The 18,508-nt window shown below is 48.9% G+C and overlaps 1 long non-coding RNA gene across 2 annotated transcripts; it reads right to left on the minus strand.

Annotated features, from left to right (window-relative positions):
- Nucleotides 1-1,277: 1,277 nt before the first annotated feature.
- Nucleotides 1,278-1,978, minus strand: LOC147369655 (uncharacterized). 2 transcript variants are annotated; one of them, XR_015168476.1, is made up of 2 exons: nucleotides 1,831-1,978; nucleotides 1,278-1,591 (listed from the first exon to the last, which is right to left on the minus strand). It is a non-coding gene; the product is annotated as an uncharacterized LOC147369655 (long non-coding RNA). The 2 variants fall into 2 exon arrangements; XR_015168477.1 differs by having other exon boundaries at nucleotides 1,278-1,579; nucleotides 1,831-1,948.
- Between the last annotated feature and the right edge of the window lie 16,530 nt (nucleotides 1,979-18,508).

The following is an 18,508-nucleotide window of genomic DNA, read 5'->3' on the forward strand; positions in this document are numbered from 1 at the left end:
TGTGAAGACGGAGCCGAGATTGGAGTCCTACGGCCACAAGCCAGAAGCTACCAGATTGGAAGAGGCGAGGAAGATTTCTCCCGGAAGGCTTTGGAAAGAGCATGGCCCACCTGATATCTGGATTTTGGACTTCTGGCCTTGGGAGTTGTGAAAAAACAAATTCCTGTTGTTTCAAGTCACCAGTTTGTGGTAATTTGTTATTGCAGCCCTACGAAATGCCTACAGGGATGTCTATATGCATGTATCTACTACACAGTGGTCACTCAGGAGAAGGACTCCCACCCCCACGTGGCTCCTGGTGATGTTAGTGCTTCTTCTTCCTAACCCTAACCCTAAACCCTATCCCTAACCCTGAATGCCTCCCTCTCCTTGAGCATGGGCTCTGCCAGCCAGGCTGGGTGGAAGGGCAGAGCAGTACTAGACATATGGGCACGATATCAGCCTCACCAGGGCTGGCTGAGACCAGGCCCAGAAAAGACCAGTTTCCCCACAGCATGGAGGTCAGAAGTGGGCAGGAGTCCCCAGCAGCCACTGAATTCTAAACTCTATGCTCCGTGGGGGCAGGAGCCAAATCCACTTGGTACCCTCAGCACCCGGCACAGGGCCTAACACTAAATAGCCCTACTGTGTGCCCATCCTACTTTAATCCCTCACAGGATCCCTGTCAGGGGCCCTCACTGCCCCCCTTTTACAGCTGAGAAAACTGAGGCACCGGTAGTTTACGTGAATTAGCCAAAGTTTATTGTTGGTAAGTGGTATATCCAGGGAATCTGGCTGGTAAGCCCAGCCTCTTATCTGCTCATCTTCAATATTTATTGAAATAATGAAAGGCTAGAGCCAGGCTGCCAGAGAAGGCAATGGCACCCCACTCCAGTACTCTTGCCTGGAAAATCCCATGAATGAAGGAGCCTAGATGGCTGCAGTCCATGGGGTCGCTGAGGGTCGGACACTACTGAGTGACTTCACTTCACTTTTCCCTTTCACGCATTGGATAAGGAAATGGCACCCCACTCCAGTGTTCTTGCCTGGAGAATCCCAGGGACGGGGGAGCCTGGTGGGCTGCCGTCTATGGGGTCGCAGAGTCGGACACAACTGAAGTGACTTAGCAGCTTAGCAGCAGAGCCAGGCTGCAGCCTCTGATGAGTTCGCACATGTTCTCTTAAGGCCCAATTCCCCACCCACAAGAGAGATTTACTAGACCCTGGGAGTGAGAGGTGGTGCACAGAGAGTGTGCTCTGCCCACAGTGGCCCAGGAATGAGTCTGGCACGAGTTCTAATGGAAGTTGGCTGTCACTTTAATCAACCCACCCATGATCTGCCCTCTGGAGCCCACCCTGACAAGCCATCCTTCTCAGAAAGAAAAACCCCTTTGGTCAGAAACAGATTCAGTGGGTTGGAGGGACCTGATTGTTTTCTTTCTTGCTTGCTGTGCTGGGTCTTGGTTGCTGCGCATGGGTTTTCTCTGGTTGTGTCAAGCAGGGACTGCTCTTCACTGCGGTGCACAGGCTCATGGTGGTGTCTTCTCTTGTGCAGCACAGGCTTTAGGTGCACAGGCTCCAGTAGTTGCGGTTTGCAGGCTCTAGCGCACAGACTCAATAGTTGTGGTGCACAGGCTTAGTTGCTCCGTGGCATGTGGGATCTTCCCGCACCCAGGATTAGCAGGCAGATTTTTATCCACTGGCCCACCAGGGAAGCCCTATAGGGCCCTGATTATTGATAAACCAGCAAGCATGGCTTTTGCCCTCCCACACCCTCACCCATGGTTACTGCCATAACTGGTGTGTCAGCTGCAGGAATTGGGAGGTTGTCACTCTAGGGTATATCACTAACCTCACGCAGCTTCTCTCTTTGCACTTCTGTCTGTTGATCAGCTTTGGGTCTTGCAGTCAACTGTTACTTTGTCTTCAATTCCTGTTCCCCAAAAAGAATGGTGCAGTTAATTTCCTACCATTCCTACCAAGCTACCTCAAAGGCTGGTGAATCAGACTGTAGACTGGGTCCCCACCCACGGTCCAGTCAGCTGCAACCAGGGAGGTGGGGGGAGGCATCACGTGACACCAACATGACTGCTGCTGAAGGAGACTGTGGGAGTGGCAGGCAGGCTGAGGCTGGCTTGGACAATGTGCTACCAGATGGTTGTGCCCACAATTGTCTCCTTCATGCCTTGGCTTCCTTATTAACGGTTGAACCCAGCTCCCTCTCACTAGCTGCCCCCAACCCCAGGAAGGACCCCTGAACTGACCCACAGAGCCAGGATGTTAATCTGGGGCAAACCCACCACGCTTTCTTTTCCCACCATGGCAGGTGATACCAGTGGATTGCGGGTATCTATTCACTGAGCTGAGCGCTGAATCAGACTCAGAATCAACAGTTTTCTCCAGGAAGCCATTGCCAAGCGATTCTAGCTGACATGAAAGAACTAGATAGGATGGGAAGATCTCTAGAGTTGCTTTGGGCACTGGCACGGCTTGTGTCTGAGTCAGCGCTCCCACCTAAGCAGAACACCCAGCCTGGGAGGGGCCTGAAACCAGTGGTCAGGGCGCCCCAGGGGAGGGAGTCTAATTACTGATAACTCTTAGGATATTGGCATCAGTCCGGCTCGTGAGGGGCTGTCCAGATCAAGGAAAAGGCTGAGGGTGAGACGCTGACTCACTGGCTCTGAGTTTGAAGTTCTTCATCACTTGCTCTCATTTTGTCTCTGTCTCTCTGTGAGTCAAACAGGCAACATCCCCCACATCAACAGGTGCTCCTCAGCCAGCTTAGGGAGACCTGCCCAGGCCTTTGAGAAGATGCCAAAGCATTCACCAGGCAGGGGTGCGGTGGGCGGAGGGAGCTGCCCAAAGGCACAGGGACTGTCTGAGGAGGCACCCACTCCCTGTCTGGGGATGCTTTGGGAAATATCAGGACTTCCCAGAGCCTCAATATATTCATGTGGTCTGGGCATGAATAAGAGCAGGAAGGGTACGCAGGGCTTCCTCAAATTACTGGACTTATTTTGACAGCCGGACTACATGGGACTTAAATAAAAGAAATTCACCTACCTGTGGAAGAATGCAGATAACAGAAAGAGGGAAGAGGACTGGATAGAAGGAGAATGGGTCACGTTTAAAATGATCCTGCATGAAGAGCTAAGCCAGAGTGCTAATTTGCAGAACACCCAGCCTGGGTGGGGCCTGAAACCAGTGGTCAGGGCGCCCCAGGGGAGAGAGTCTAATTACTGATAATTTTTCCACACAAGCTAATTTTTCCTCGGCTCCTGCTAATTTTTCCACACAAGAGCCCAGTCCCAATGTTGCCAGAGTTTCCAATTTTTCAACAGAAGACAAAAATCCAGATTCCATGTGAAATATTTTTAAATTGTGGCAAGTAATTCAGAAAACACATTTTCACTTGCAGCGTTCGATTTGTTATGTGTGTGTTTAATATCCTTAGAGGAAGAATCTCAGGTCTTTTCCTCCAGAGTTTTCTATGAGCTTCTCTCATGTCGAGGGCTGAAGACACCAGAGCCTGAAACCAAACTGCGGATTCTAGCGCCCTTTGGCCAGAGCTCTGATCTGTGCCGGCCTCTGGGCTGCTGTGTCAGTGTGTTTACATTCCCGTGAGGGCCAGAGAGGCTTTCCCAGAGCCACGCTCTGCTGGGTGCTCACATGCTCCAGAGCCACCCGCTTCGTCATCATAGAAACCAGGCAGATCCAATCAGCCCAGGGCATGGCTTCTCTTCTCGGTCGTTTTGGAGTCCTGAGTGACCAGCCAGGATGCCCACACATACTCTTGTGGCGGTGGCTCCAGGAAGTGGCATGGAAAGAGTGTAACATGAGGCCAGCCCAGGGAGTGTTGGTCCATTCAAACATTTCATAGCATTCTCAACACATCAAAATGTGAGCCAAGCATACAGAGCAGGCTGACAGGGTGGGTCTGGACTGGGTGCTGTAGAACGAGATTGGACCCACTGTGAAGCCTACTGTGGGAACCCTGCTGTAGAGAGACTGCTCAATGCAGGGCTGGACTCCAAACAGGGAGTCCAGGGGTCCGAACACCAGACATGCCTCCAGGCTAGGCAGACCGTTCCAGAAAGCCCACACATGAAGGCCTCAGAGGGTGTCAGAGGAGCCTGGTGGCAGGTAAGCATACAGCATCAGGCAGCAGGTGAGGAGCTTTGAGACCCCAGGGTTCAGGGAAGGCCTGGTCCTGGGAAACGGGAGCGGTGGGTTTACCCTGGACACAAGAGGGCCCGAGTTATAGCCAGGGTTGGGACTTTTCCCAGGCCAGGCAGGGTTGTGGCTGGTGCTCAGGTCAGGGTGGAGGGGGGTGGGGGAGGGCAGGAAGGGAGTGGTGCCCACACCTGGTGAGGCAGTACGCGTATTAAAACAGCACCGTCCCTTGACTGCCTTCTCTCCATAATGAGTCACGGCTGTGGCACCACGTCCCCCCACCTTATTCTTAATGCCATCTTCAAAAATTATTCAAAAAGGAGGCACTTCTGGCGAATGTGCTCAGGGGAGTGGCCCCAGTGACACATGGTGAGTGAGGATGGAGAACAGAGGGCTGGAGCGGTGAATAAGTTCTGGAAGAAAGCTACGAAAGCGTAAGTTCCGTCTCTGCCAGTTACTAGCTGTGGGACCTCAGGGAAGCTACCTGCCTCTCAGACACCCATTTCCTCATCTGCAAAGCGGGAGAGTAATGGCAGCTACCTAGAGCTATGAGGAGTAAATGGATGAAGTGTGTGGGAACCTTTGCCCCTGGCACTTAGGAGTCACTCAGTGAGTACCTCCTGTCGTTTGAGGTATGGAAGAACATCCAAAATTTCATCACCAAAAGGAACCATCAGTTGGTTTATGAGCAGGCAGATAGAGGCCCAAGTCTTCCAATGCCAGTCCAGAATGAGCCAAGACCAGAGCCCAGATCATCTGCCCCTCCCAGCACACCCTATCTGGGGAACACGTCAAACCCAGAAATGATGACTCCCGGAAAACCCTGCTCTTTCTGGCACCCTGAGGAAGACAAGCAACAGCCAAGTAGCTGTTTAGAGCCCCGGGTGCTAGCACAGCCCTGGCACTAAGGATGTACGCCTGAGAATTGACGGGGACCCCTTCCTTCTTCCAGCCTAATTCAGAGGCTGCAAGAGCTAAAATCTGGCCCTCCCAGCCTCCCTCAACCTCACTCAAGATCACCCAAGGAGCTGGGACTAAGTTAGGCATGAACCCAGGCCTGGCAGCTGGTGCCCCATGCTCTACCTCTCTATACAGGACACAGGAGACCTTGCTCCCTCCACACTATATTTATTTTCAGGATTGGTTCAGGGTCATCCCTGTAACAATCATTAGAACAATCAATAACACTGTGTCTTTAATATGTCCATGGGCTGTGCTAAGTGAGGTTTTTTTGCTTTTGTTTTTTTTTTTTTTGGCAGTTCTGCATAGGATGTGGCATCTTAGTTCCCCAACCAGGAATCCACGCCCCCTGTATTGTGAGCATGGGGTCTTAGCCACTGGACCACCAGGAGAGTCTAAGTGAGGGTTTTTTTTAATTGCCACTATTTTATAAGGTAAGGCTATAACATTATTATTTCCATTTTACAGATGGGGAAACTGAGGCCAAATCAGACCAACTTCCCCTAGCCAATAAGTGAAGAAAACACAGTTGGACTCAGGCACACCTACTCCCTCTTCACCGCATCCTCTAGACATGGCAACACTTTCCTTTTGTGGCTGCGCTCTTGCTGTTCCACTCCGTGGCCTTGTCAGGGTCTTCGCCTACACCAGAGGTCCATTTAGGATCTTGAAGAGTAAAAGAGTAAAAAGGAAAGGGTATTGTGGTAGCTCCCCCATCCTCAAGCCAGACCCTCCTGCTGTGGGTGTGAGGCCCTTCCCTTTCCCTACTGCAGCCTCTGGACTGTGTTAGCAGCTCCCTTCCCCAGTCACTGACTTCACTGTTTAGGCCTTAAGAATGCGAGGGAACAGAGAGAAGCCACCAGGATTGGGTGTGAAACTTCCTAAGAGTGGACCCCCACTGGCAGGGAGAGGGGGACACCTGCCCAGCTGGCAGGGCACAGACAGCCCCTCGGGAGCTCTGCTGGCCCCACCTCAGATCCTCTATCATCCCAACTCTCTAAAGCCCCATGAGGGGCAAGCCTCAGTCTCTACTGTGATAATTTGTTAGGGTTATTGTAACCAAGTGCCACACACTGGGAGGTTTGAATAACAGAGGTGTATATCTGGAGGCCAGAAGTCTGAAATCAAGGTGTCAGCGCGGTTGGTTTCTTCTGAGGGTTATGCAGGAGAATTGGATCCAGACCTCTCTCTTAGCTCTTGGGGGTTTGCTGAGAGTCTTTGGCATTTCTTAGTTTTTAGACTCATCACACCATCTCTGCTTTCGTCTCCACATGACCTCCCTGTGTGTGAGTCTTTGTGTCCAAATTTCCCCTTTTTATAAGGATGCTGGTTGAACTGGATGAGGGCCCAGCCTATGATCTCATCTTAACTTCATCATCCACTGTGACCCTGTTTCCAAATAGGTCACATTGCCAGGTACCGGAGGGTTACGAATTCAACATCTTTTAGGGGAGACACAATTCAACCCAGAGTACCACCTCACAGAATCGCAGAGTGGATTAAATGCGCCAAGGCACTAAGCCCCTGCTGCAGATTCATCACTCACTCAACAAATGTTCATTATTATCATATTGTTATTTGCTGTGCAGTGGCTGCCAGCATGCTGCAGTGTGTCTTGTGGGGCAACTGCCACAGGGACAGTGTGAGCGTTCTCCGGGAGCGTGGCTCCAGAATCTCACTGCAAGGAGGACCTTGAGGGTGGAGGGGCTCAGCGCTCACCAATGTCCCTGACCTCACCAGCAAAGACAGCAAGGGTTCTGAAGACACTCTGAGTCCCACTTAATCTATGACTGAGGGACTGTCAGTTGTGGCCCATCTCAAATACTATTTAGAACCACCACTGCTATCAATCCTTCGGGATGGTTCCTAAGTCATCTCGGATGGTAGGTGGCGTGACTAAGCACTCCCAAGGCACGCTCGACACAGCCACAGTGTGTGCCATGTCAGTGTGTTGTGGACAGGCTGGGAGCCCCAGGAGCTGAGTCATGGGGTGACTTTGGGAACCCCATAACGTGCCCAGCCCCTTCCGTGTGTGGCCATGTAGGTGGGGACCACAGCTTTCTAGCTGGGAGGCAACAGCCCCTCCTGGGTGGGTGGGAGCAGCCCAGGCATCTCCCTAGAGGGGTGGGGGGCAGATTGAATCTCAGATTGCTACCTGCCTCCTGCACTTAAGCTACCTCTTTACTCGGCACTTTGCGGAGCTCAAGTTCAAAGTCCTGCCAGAAAGACCTGATAATGAATCTAAGCCAGTGAGGATACAAAGCTTTCATTATGGTGCTTGTAAACGTATATGTGTCCTTCCTCCTCTTCCTTCTGGTTTCCGGTTGCTTCCCTGTCCCAATTTATAAAAGTACTTTGAAAGTTGGGAAACTTGAAGCCTGAGCAGGTAGCCCAGCAGGGCTGAGGAGTGAGGGCCAGGAAAGAGCTACAGTTTGGCCTGTGGGGCAAAGATCCTGGTAGACAGCTCTGGACGAGCGTCAGGTGGTGTGAGCAGTAATAAAAACAACTAGCATTTATCAAGCGTCTACAATGCCCTGAGCACCAGACTCACACGTCATTTTCTTTAATCTTCACAGCAGTGCCACAGTCAGTAATGTAATTATATTTCCATTTTACAGTTGAATAGAAGAAATAAAGGGAGACTTCCCTGCAGGTCCAATGGCTAAGACTCTGTGCTCCGAAGGCAGGGGGGCCCTGGTTCAATCCCTGGTCAGGAAACTGGATCCCACAAGCTGCAACTAAGAGTTCGCATGCTGCAACTAAAGATCCGCAGGCCTCAACGAAGACTGAAGATCCTCAGTGCTGCAACTAGGATCTGATGCAGCCAAGTACATAAATAAACAAATATTTAAAAAGAGAGAGAGAGAGAGAAAGAAAAGAAAAGAAACAAAGGTTTAGGGACTCACCCAAGGTCACAATGCCGAGAAGTGACGATTAGCGATTTGAACCCAGACCTGATTCCAAGGCCCAAGCCCTTTCCCACAACACTGGTCCACCTCCCATGGTCTGTGATGAGGTCCCCAAGTCTGGAGCAGAGCAACTGAGTCTCTCTCAAGCCTGTGTGTCCACGAAAAGCCAGAGACCAGAGGGCTGAGCCAGTGTGGGGGGCTCCACATGTCCTTTGTGAGGCTAATGAAAGACTTGGTCCAGATCTTAAAATCTATGCTCAAGGGAATTCCCTGGCAGTCCAGTGGTTAGAAATCCGAGCCTCCCCTGTAGGGGGCAGGGGTTCAATCTGGGCAGGGAACTAAGACATGGCATGAAGTACAGTGCGGCCAAAAAACAACAAAACAACAACAACGTGTAATCCACACTCAAGAAGCCGTGAAGAGGAATATAAACAGCGATAACAATAATTAAAAAGACTTCTGTAACACAGGAGAATGTAGGAAATCCTCACAGATACAATGCTGAGCAGAAGCTGGACACAAAAGTGCCATGCTGTATTCTATTGTCAGGAGGGTGGGGGCCCGCAGGGAGACCTCGTGCGGAGGGAGAGACGGCTCAGATCTTGAATTGAGTGGTGGTCACCCAGGTGGGTGTACATGTAAAATTTCACCAAGCTGCAGGCTTCAGATCTGTACCTTTTATGGAACCCATGATTAAAAAGATGCGGGAAAAAAAAGAAAAAACTGGAGATAATTCAGTCAAGAGTGACAACTGGGTCCAAAGGGGCGGATTAAGCGCTCTGTAAAAAAATATATATATAAAAGTGTGTTTGGATGGGGTTGGGGAGTGAATGATTGCACTCGGTGGTTTTATCAGCTAAGATCCTGACCCACAGCTTGGCCCCTTCTCTCTTACAAAAGTCCACATCTGGCATTTTTCAGGATTTCCATAACCAGGAGGGAACTTCCCCTGCCTGGGAGGGCAAAATAGCATATGGTGTTCTCTTAATTAATTTCTGCATCCCCTTGCTCAAAGGCATTCGTGGAGGGCCTGCTGTGGGTCGAGCACGGGACTGCATTCCAAGGATATAGTGGTGACAGGACATCTGCTCTCATGTTGCGGTCATCATAGCTGGGGCTGAGATGATTGTTACTTTACAATGATGAGTAAAATAGCCAGTGCGAATTTTAAGTCAAATAACCAGTATGTTGCATTCATGCTCCGTTGTGTCCAAATCTTTGAGACCCCATGGACTGTAGCCCACCAGGCTCCTTTGTCCATGAAATTTTCCAGGCAAGAATACCAGAGGGGGTTGCCATTTCCTCCTCCAGGGGATCTTCCCCACCCAGGGATCAAACCCTCATTTTCTGCGTTGCAGGCAGATTCTTTACCACTGAGCCATCAGAGAAGCCCAGCCAGTATGTTAGCAGGGAGAGGGGTGAGGAATGAAAGGGGATCTGCATTTGCCAAGAGAATGGTCCTGGAAGGCCTTCTCCCTGAGAAGCTGGTAGTGAGAGGTTGAGAGGAGGGAAACGGAGGTTAAGGGAGAGCCACAGAGATGAGGTCAGGGAGGTGTCAGAAGGCCTGAGGGCAGGGCTTGTGTAAACTTGGGCTTCACACAGACAGAGGTGGGGTTTTGATTGGGGGCTGATGTGAATGGCTGGATATCTGTAGAGGGAAACTAGGCTGTTGCTGCTGCACTGGGAGGAGACTGCAGGAGGGCCACGAGAGGCGAGTCCCGAGGCTCATTCACTGCCTGTTCTCCCTACTCCACCTTCTCTGCTGGACCGTGACTGCATCCAGCGTGGCGGAGAGGAGAAAGGCCTCCCTGTGTGTGGAGGCTACCAGGACAGGCTGGAAAGTGGGTGAGGAGCGGCCCAAGCTTCTCTGGACAGAGAGCATGAAGGCTTTTGGAGAACACAGAATGCAAGCATGGGCAGTTTCCTTGTGATTAGTTTTCCAAGGAGGCAAAGGTCGCCCAGCAAGGTTTATCAGAAGCTCCTGCCCGTAGCCAGCGGAGAAGGCAATGGCAACCCACTCCAGTACTCTTGCCTGGAAAATCCCATGGACAGAGGGGCCTGGTGGGCTGCAGTCCATGGGATCGCTAGGAGTCAGACACAACTGAGCAACTTCATTTTATTTTTTCACTTTCATGCATTGGAGAAGGAAATGGCAACCCACTCCAGTGTTCTTGCCTGGAGAATCCCAGAGATGGGGGAGCCTGGTGGGCTGCCGTCTCTGGGGTTGCACAGAGTCGGACACGACTGAAGCGACATGGCAGCAGCAGCAGCCCGTAGCCAGAGGGAGAGATGAGGTGGAGACAGGCAGGCCATGACAGGCAGCGCAACACCCTCCTCTCCTGCTCTGAGAGCTGCTGCCCTTACCTCCTTTCCCTGGGGTGGGCGTGGGATCCCACTGGCTGTGGGGGCAGCAAGTGGAGCGGGGTGTGATTTACAGGGGTCGGGGCTGGAGTGAAGGGAGGAGCTTTTGCATTTGTGATTGCCTGCTGTGTGACTTGTGCACTTAAAGTTCCCACTCTGGCCTGTTCTCTCTCCTTCAAAAATGGCAGGGCAGGGCCAGAGGCTCCTGGTTCTTTAGCTCTACACCAGAGAGCCTAGTGTGTAACTGGGCCTGGGCCTCCTGGGAGCTCAGAGCCAGAGACTCCTGGAGTGAAACCTTGGCCACCCATTGGCTTCTTACCTCCCCCGGGGGTGAAGTATGAAGCTGATCCCTGCTTGTGGGTGTGGCCCAGGTAGGCTCATGGTTTGCCTTGTCCTCGTTTCCCCTGTCACTTCCCCAAGGAAAAGTGCCAAAACTTGCACTTGAAAATATAGTACCGCTCTGCATTCCAGTGCTTTGAAGGCATCCCTACCCTCTCCAGACACATTCAAGGAGTCCTTGTGGCCTAAAGAGTAGAAGTCTGTCTCTGCAACCTGGTCTTCAAGACCCCCCACAGTTAAGGCACCTTCCTCTACTCCTCCTGCCCCTCCTTCACCTAAACCCACCCCCTTGAGTTTCTCTGTTGCCTCCTCAACTCTCAGGAGAACATCACTTCTCAGCCTCAGGCCCTTAATTTGACTTTGGCTGGAAGGCCTCCAACTCTATCAGCTAGGCATCTGCTTGTCGTTCAGATGCTAAGTTGTGTCTGACTCTTTGAGATCCCATGGACTACAGTATGCCAGGCTCCTCTGTCCTTCTGCTGTCTCCAGGATTTTGCTCAAATTCATGTCTTTTGAGTTGGCGATGCTAGCTAACTATCTCATCCTCTACAGCCTCCTTCTCCTTTGGCCCTCAATCTTTCCCAGCATCAGGGTCTTTTCCAATGAGTTGCCTTTTTGCATTCGGTGGCCAAAGTATTGGAGCTTCAGCTTCAGCAAGTCCTTCCAATGAAAGACATCTGCAGAGACCTTTATATTGAAGTGGGTTTTACAAAATGTCATTGAATTCTCACCAAAAGCCCAGGGGACAGATATCAGCCCTTTCTTCAGAGTTGAGAGGTTGAATGATTTGCCTAAAGTCACACACACACACAGTTAGTAGGCTGTGTGGCCAGAAGCCACACTCGAATCTGAGATTTCAGCGCTGAGATGACCATCCACACTGCTTTTCCCAGCCCCTGTCTACAGATGGGTCTCTGCTTTGGAAGGACCACCATTGTCTGAGGGCAGGGCCTGGGCCTCCTCAGCCACCCTGGTGTGGGCCATGGTTGTCCAGCATGTCTTTTCCTTGGTCCACTGGCCCATTTTCTATCATCTGCCTCGGGACTGGGAGTGCAGGCTTTTCTAGGTAGCCACCCTGGGGCAGGATGGGCTCTCCCAGGTGTCCTCAGCATTTCCTTCACCAGACAGGTAGGCTAAGTGCTGCCCAGACATGTGGCTACTGTGACTCACCCACACCCGCCCCAAGAGCTGTGGAAACCAGCTGGGTTGGTCCCACCTGGGGAAGCAGCCTGTGCCCCCCAGCCCAGGCCTTGATGATGGGCTTATGGAGATAGTGAGGACACAGTTGACTGTGTGCTTGGCACTGCTGTAGCAAAATATGGCACAACTTTTGCCTTTCCCTTGATCCTGGGTAGAAGGATAAAACAGAGTGAAAAACTGTATCCAATTGTTTAGATACAGTAAGTGTCGGGGGTGAAGGAAGGCTAACCGGGGCAACTGTGGGTGAGAGTGAAGTTATGTCTAACTGTAACTAGAGAGTATAACTTTGGTCTTCTGTCTCCCATCAGCTTCCGTGCTATTTCTGAGGCATCAAGCCACCTTCCAACAACACAGAGGATTCTGGTTTCTGTTTCACAGCAAAGGTTAAACCTGGAGGAAGTCACCAATGTACACAGCTTTGATGTTGTGACTCCATCTTTATTAGAAATGGGAGTGAGCCAAAAGGAGGGCCCTGGTGGAACCTGAGGTAATGAATGTGGTCAGAAAGAGGCACGAATCCAAGTAGGCTCAGATTCAAAACCAAAGCTAATGTCCTGAACTAAAACGCTAACAGAGGCAAGTTGGGGCCAGCACCACACAATTTTCTAGAGTGGTTTAGTGAACTGAGTAGAGCCTGCTAGCTTCCTACATTGTGTAAGAGCTGATTGTAAATGGCTCACAAAGCTGACACTGAACGCTTTCAGCAAACTTGTCTTTTAAAAGGCACATCATTTTGAACCTGGGAAGTGAATGTGGTAGGCCAGCCGGCAGAGGCCATCTTTTTGTGGATGTTGTCAGCACCATCATTTTAGATTAGAGTTGATTTGCTAATTGTACCAGTTGAATCTTTGTCCTGCATAGTCAGCTCAGGAAGAGGGATTGTTAATAGTGGGAGGAAGAATACAATCCAGGTACTCAGACCAAGAGAGTTTCAGGCACCAGATGCAGAGATTCAAACCTGGAGAGGCAAAGGAGTAAAGTGAGAGCTAGAAGGAAACTATTGGTGACCCCTTGTGGGCTTAGGGCTTGAGACCTTGAGGGGAGCCCTGCCCTGGAAGTTTCCACTCTCATAGGCCTCCATGTGCTTGTGTGCATGCTCAGTCATGTCCAACTCTTTGAGACCTCATGGACTGTAGCCAACCAGGTTCCTCTGTCCATGGGATTCTCCAGGCAAGAATATTGGAGTGGGTTGCCATGCCATCCTCCCGGGGATCTTCCTAACTCAGGGATGGAACCCACATCTCCGATGTCTCCTGCACTGCGGGTGGATTCTTTATCCACTGAGCCACCTGAGAAGCCCCATGAGCCTCCAATCAGTAGGCATACTGTAAAACTTTTCTTCCTTGTTCTAGAAGCTCCTTCAGGGGAATGGCCTTAGAGAAAAGAGGTTGCCATGGTACAACATTGAAGAAAGTTCTGAGTTGTTCACTGCTTTTCAGTAAAAAATCTTTAAGTGATTCAGGCATGTATCTTGGAAAGATTGCAAAGAAGTGAGTTACACCAATAACAACCCACGAAGCAGAGAAGGCAATGGCACCCCACTCCGGTACTCTTGCCTGGAAAATCCCTGGATGGAGGAGCCTGGTAGGCTGCAGTCCATGGGGTCGCTGAGGGTTGGACAGGACTGAGCGACTTCACTTTCACTTTTCAGTAAAAGATCTTTAAGTGATTTAGGCATGTATCTTGGAAAGATTGCAAAGAACTGAGTGACACCGCAATAACAAAACGTCTTCCAGTTACATATAATTTTGTGAAGACTTCTAATAAACATTAAAAAAAAATTTTTTTTAATCCTTCTCAATAAATAACATTTAACTCTCCATATTCAAATTGTTATCAAAATGCACTTAGGTGACTGTGATCAATTAGGTGTAATAACTGTAATGGCAACTCTACCAGAAGAAATAACACTTCAAGGTTATGGTCACAAGAAATTAAAATTGAAAATGCATATTTTTGTTTCAAAGAAATATAACATGGCAATCATTAAAAAACAGCAGGGCATGAAAATGAATTGCTTGCATGATAAAATCCTGTCGGGAAAAAGGAATGGAAACAGGAGTTCAAAGAGAAAAAGGAATGATGTAAAATTTCTGACTGGCATCTGTCCAGGTGTTTTTATTCAAAGGACAATAGCAAGCAGAGCTGCTCAGTTAGAGTGTGGGCCCCAGTTCCTCACTAAGTGCCACAGCTTCCTAGGGCTGTTTGAACTGAACAAGTGGACATATTGGAGAAAAAAGTGGAAGGCGTTTTTAGCACAGAGAAGTATATGAAAGCACAGTGAATGCTGGAAACTTCGAGTGTAGGGTGTTGGGATGGAAACTGGGGCTGGGGATAGAAACCAAGAGATGAGGCTGAATAGCTTGATGAGCAGGCGACAGATTATGGAGTTTGGTCATTATCCTGAAAGTAAGGGGGGAAAGGGGTGGCACACTCACGAATGGAGTGGAGAGTGAACTGGAGAAGTTATATTCCAGGTAAGGAGACTATATTAGATGCTAATCTAAGAGTTCAGAGGAGAGATAATACAGGCCAAATTTAGGCAGAACCAATGAGGAAAGTGAGGAGATGGACTTGAGAGATGAGTCAAGATGGCTCCCAGGGCTGTTCGGGAGTTTCCATTCAAGGGAGAATTAGGGATTTCCCTGCTGGTCCAGTGTCTAAGACTCCGAGCTCCCAATGTGGGGGTGGGGGTGGAGTGGGGAGGGGGGCAGGTTCAATTCCTTGGTCAGGAAACTAGACTCTATGTGTAGCAACTAAAGAATCCACATGCAGCAACTAACCTGGCACAGCCAAAGATTTTTTTTAAGATTTTTTAAACAATTGAAAGAATAGGTTTAAGGAGGCAAAATAGTAGGTTCATTTGTAGACACAGTTAATCAGTCTTGACACTCAGTCATTGCAATGCATGAATCTTGAACCTAAGGTTACACAAAAGCCACAGGTGAGTTTCTCACACACTATATGTGGCAAATCATTAGGTACACAATATTATTAAAGTAACAAGCCACCTTCAGTGTGGGCTCTGAAGCCCAATATTAAACACATCCAAATAAGTTTTCAAGTCATCTTTCACGGACTTCAGGAAAGAAGGGGTAGAGGAATAGCAGGTTCTTAAGCATTAGGCAGAAGGCAATGGCAACCCACTCCATTACTCTTGCCTGGAAAATCCCATGGACAGAACCCCGTAGACTGCAGTCCCTGGGGTCGCTACAAGTTGGACACGACTGAGTGGCTTCACTTTCACACACTGGAGAAGGAAATGGCAACCCACTCCAGTGTTCTTGCCTGGAGAATCCCAAGGACAGGGGAGCATGGTGGGCTGCTATCTATGGGGTCGCACAGAGTCGGACATGACTGAAGCGACTTAGCAGCAGCAGCAAGCATTAGGCAAACATAAGAAAGGACTTCGGTTTTCACGTCAACTTGAAGAGTCAGCACAGTTCGGAGGGAAAAAAAAGAACTAAAGTTGTCAGATTCAAGTAGGCCTGCAACACTGACCACTTGAAAACACAACATCACACACACATACACCCCAGATCAAGTACTGGTTAAATTCCTTTAACAGTTAGGGATATGGTAATTCTATTAATCTGGTGAGTTCTTCCTGATCTCTTCTGGGAGTAGTATTGATTAATGGTGGAGTCATCTTAAGTCTTTGAATCTAAAATCAGCAGCAGATAGGGGTTTTTTGCATACGTCCAAAATAGATGTGGCCTGGCAACAGATCTTGGAAAAAGAGATAATGCAGGTTTTAAATGACCACAAATTCAATGAATCAAGAGCATTCTACTGCTGAAAGAAAGCTAATACTATCCGAGTCTTCATTAATATTCAACAGCGGTTTTACCAACTATCATCTTGTACTAAACTAGGAATTCGTACATATGTGCTCAGTCACTCATCGGTGTCCAACTCTTTGCAACCCAATGGCCTGTAGCCTGCCAGGTTCCTCGGTCCATGGGATTATCCCAGCAAAAATACTGGAGTGGGTTGCCATTTCCTCCTCCAGGGATCTTTTTGACCCTGGGATCTTCTGTGAGTCTTGCATTGGCAGGCAGATGCTTTACCAGAGCCAAGCCCAAACTAGGAATACAAGGGAAAAAAGTTATGGCTTCTGCTCTACAAGAAACCCCTTTTCTAAGAGAATAGATGCATACAAACTCTTCTTCCTTATTCCTATGCCAACATGGATATATCTCCCAAAAAGGGCAAACAGCTGTTGGTCATTTATGGGAAAGTTGCAATGCTAAACCCTCAGCAAGTTTATTTCTTGCTGTGTTTATGTATTTCCTAGCAACAGTGACTTCATGGCTTGTTTCCCTATGTGACAAGCCCTGAAGAGAGGCGAGGAACCCATGCCAGAGAAGCCATCAGAGTTTACTGGCTCCAGTTCTGGCTTCCTGGAAGATATAGCCTGGATACCTGAGAGTACAGAGGCCAGAGTCTGGTGACACACCCAGGTTTCTCCATCACAGAACTTGCAAACAACTTGTGCCCCAGAGTTTATAAGCCTCCTCTGCAGATAGACTGAGCCTGACCAGTCCTGGTCAATGGTCTGTAGGGAAAAGTGATACATGTCAATCCTGCTGAGGCAGTTCACTGCTAGTGTGCCTCCAGCATCTGGCCCCTGATGCATCAACCTGGGAGGATGAAGGCTTCTCTCCTCACAGAGAACTTATCCTTGCATAAAGTCATTACTCCACACCTTGTCTTTTGCAGCAAGCAACACCAAGTACCTTGACTAGTAAACAATGCAGCTTCCTTCCTGACCCCTCCATATGATCCTGATGAATTTCTGGATGTCCTCCTTTGTGACTGCTCCCCACTTTTCTTCAGTAACTCATTATTCTTTATACTGTCACCCCAAAGTTCTGTGCTCAACCCTCATCACATTCAGATCAACAGTTGAGTCCAAGTATCTCTGGCTTGGGGCACTGCTGGCCTTAAAAGCTATTCAAAATACGTGAGCGCAAATGTGTGTGTGTGTGTGTGCATGCACACATGCACTCCTGGAGGGCTTTAAAGGATTTGTGGATAATTGTTTTAGATAGTGAAGTCCTAATAAGATGTATAAATCAAATTTCTTCCCTAAATTTTCAACGTAAAGAGATTCTACTACCTCAGTCACTAAGTCACCAATTTTAACTCAAGATGTGAGGACAAAGAAACTAGATAAACTGCTATGTGGAACCAGTGGTATACTGATAAACGGACTGGGAATGGTGGGTAAGCTTTCTAATTTACCAACAGTTTTTCGGTCACCATGTCACCAACGTGGAGTGGTGACGAGAAGCAGCTGGATTCCTTCCTAGCTCTGCTGCTAATCAGCTCTGTAACCTTGAACAGGGTATTATTCAAAGGGAGATCAGAGCGCTTCAAGATTCAGTGACCTTATTATTAACTTTCCATGTACTGCTATTTTCTTATCTTTCTATCTTAGCCTGCTATCACTCCATGTGTACTATCTAGAGACAAAAACCAGGGCTGGGTACCTCCAAATGTCACAAGCAGCAAAATATCCAAAAGACTTAATATTCTCCTGGCTGACAATGTGTACATTGTGTACTATGGCATTTTCCTTCTTGATGTTGTTGAAGATATAGCACATTTTAAAGATAAAAACTAGACAAGTGGCATTTTAAGACATTACAAAGTATTTATCTTACAAGAACAGATTAACAACCTTAAAATCCTACCAAGACTTGCTTTAATATACAACAGAACCTGGAGTCCTCACCACCACTAACTCATGACCCTGTTACCTAAGCAACTGTTAGCTTTGTGCACGAACATTGTAGTGGGCTGGACTTGGCGCAAGGGAATTAGTTAGAAACTCTACTACTGTTGGCACTGCTCTGAAACCATCCTGTCGACCACCCACGTGGCCCAACGCATTTCCTTACATGTTGCTGCTTGGACTTTCTCACAACTTAGCGCCCTCCTCTGCTTCTACCACTTAAGGTCATTTATCTTATTATTGTTCTCAGATCTCCTTAATGGTCATGCAAAGGCTTGTTTAACTATCTGGATAAGGACATGGCTGCACGGAACTTTGCCTTCTCCCTAAACTTCTGTGTAATTTCAACTTTTTGCTTAAAAAAATTACATATGACTTATGTATTTCCCTCAGGTATTTGCTTCATCCTTCAAGATGCAATTCAGAGATTTATCCTCTCTGACCGTGCCACCTGTACCACTAGTACTGAATCCATCTTGGTTAACATCCCATATCGCAGTCTCAAGTGAACTGTCAATACCCGAATCCCCAGGGTGTGGCACAGTGCCTGGCACTTAAGAAACCCATTAAATATTTCTTAAACATTAATCTATTTTCTAGTATGCTGCTAAGTCGCTTCAGTCATGTCCGACTCTGTGCGACCCCATAGACTGCAGCCCACGAGGCTCCCCCGTCCCTGGGACTCTCCAGGCAAGAACACTGGAGTGGGTTGCCATTTCCTTCTCCAATGCAGGAAGAGTGAAAAAGGAAAGTGAAGTCGCTCAGTCGTGTCTGACTCCTAGCGACCCCATGGACTGCAGCCCACCAGGCCCCTCCGTCCATGATTTTCCAGGCAAGAGTACTGGAGT

The sequence above is a fragment of the Bos grunniens genome, chromosome 7, assembly GCF_055505025.1.
Source record: "Bos grunniens cultivar Pamir isolate PY7600 chromosome 7, Bosgru_T2T1.0, whole genome shotgun sequence".
In the NCBI taxonomy this organism is placed as follows: Eukaryota; Metazoa; Chordata; class Mammalia; order Artiodactyla; family Bovidae; genus Bos; species Bos grunniens.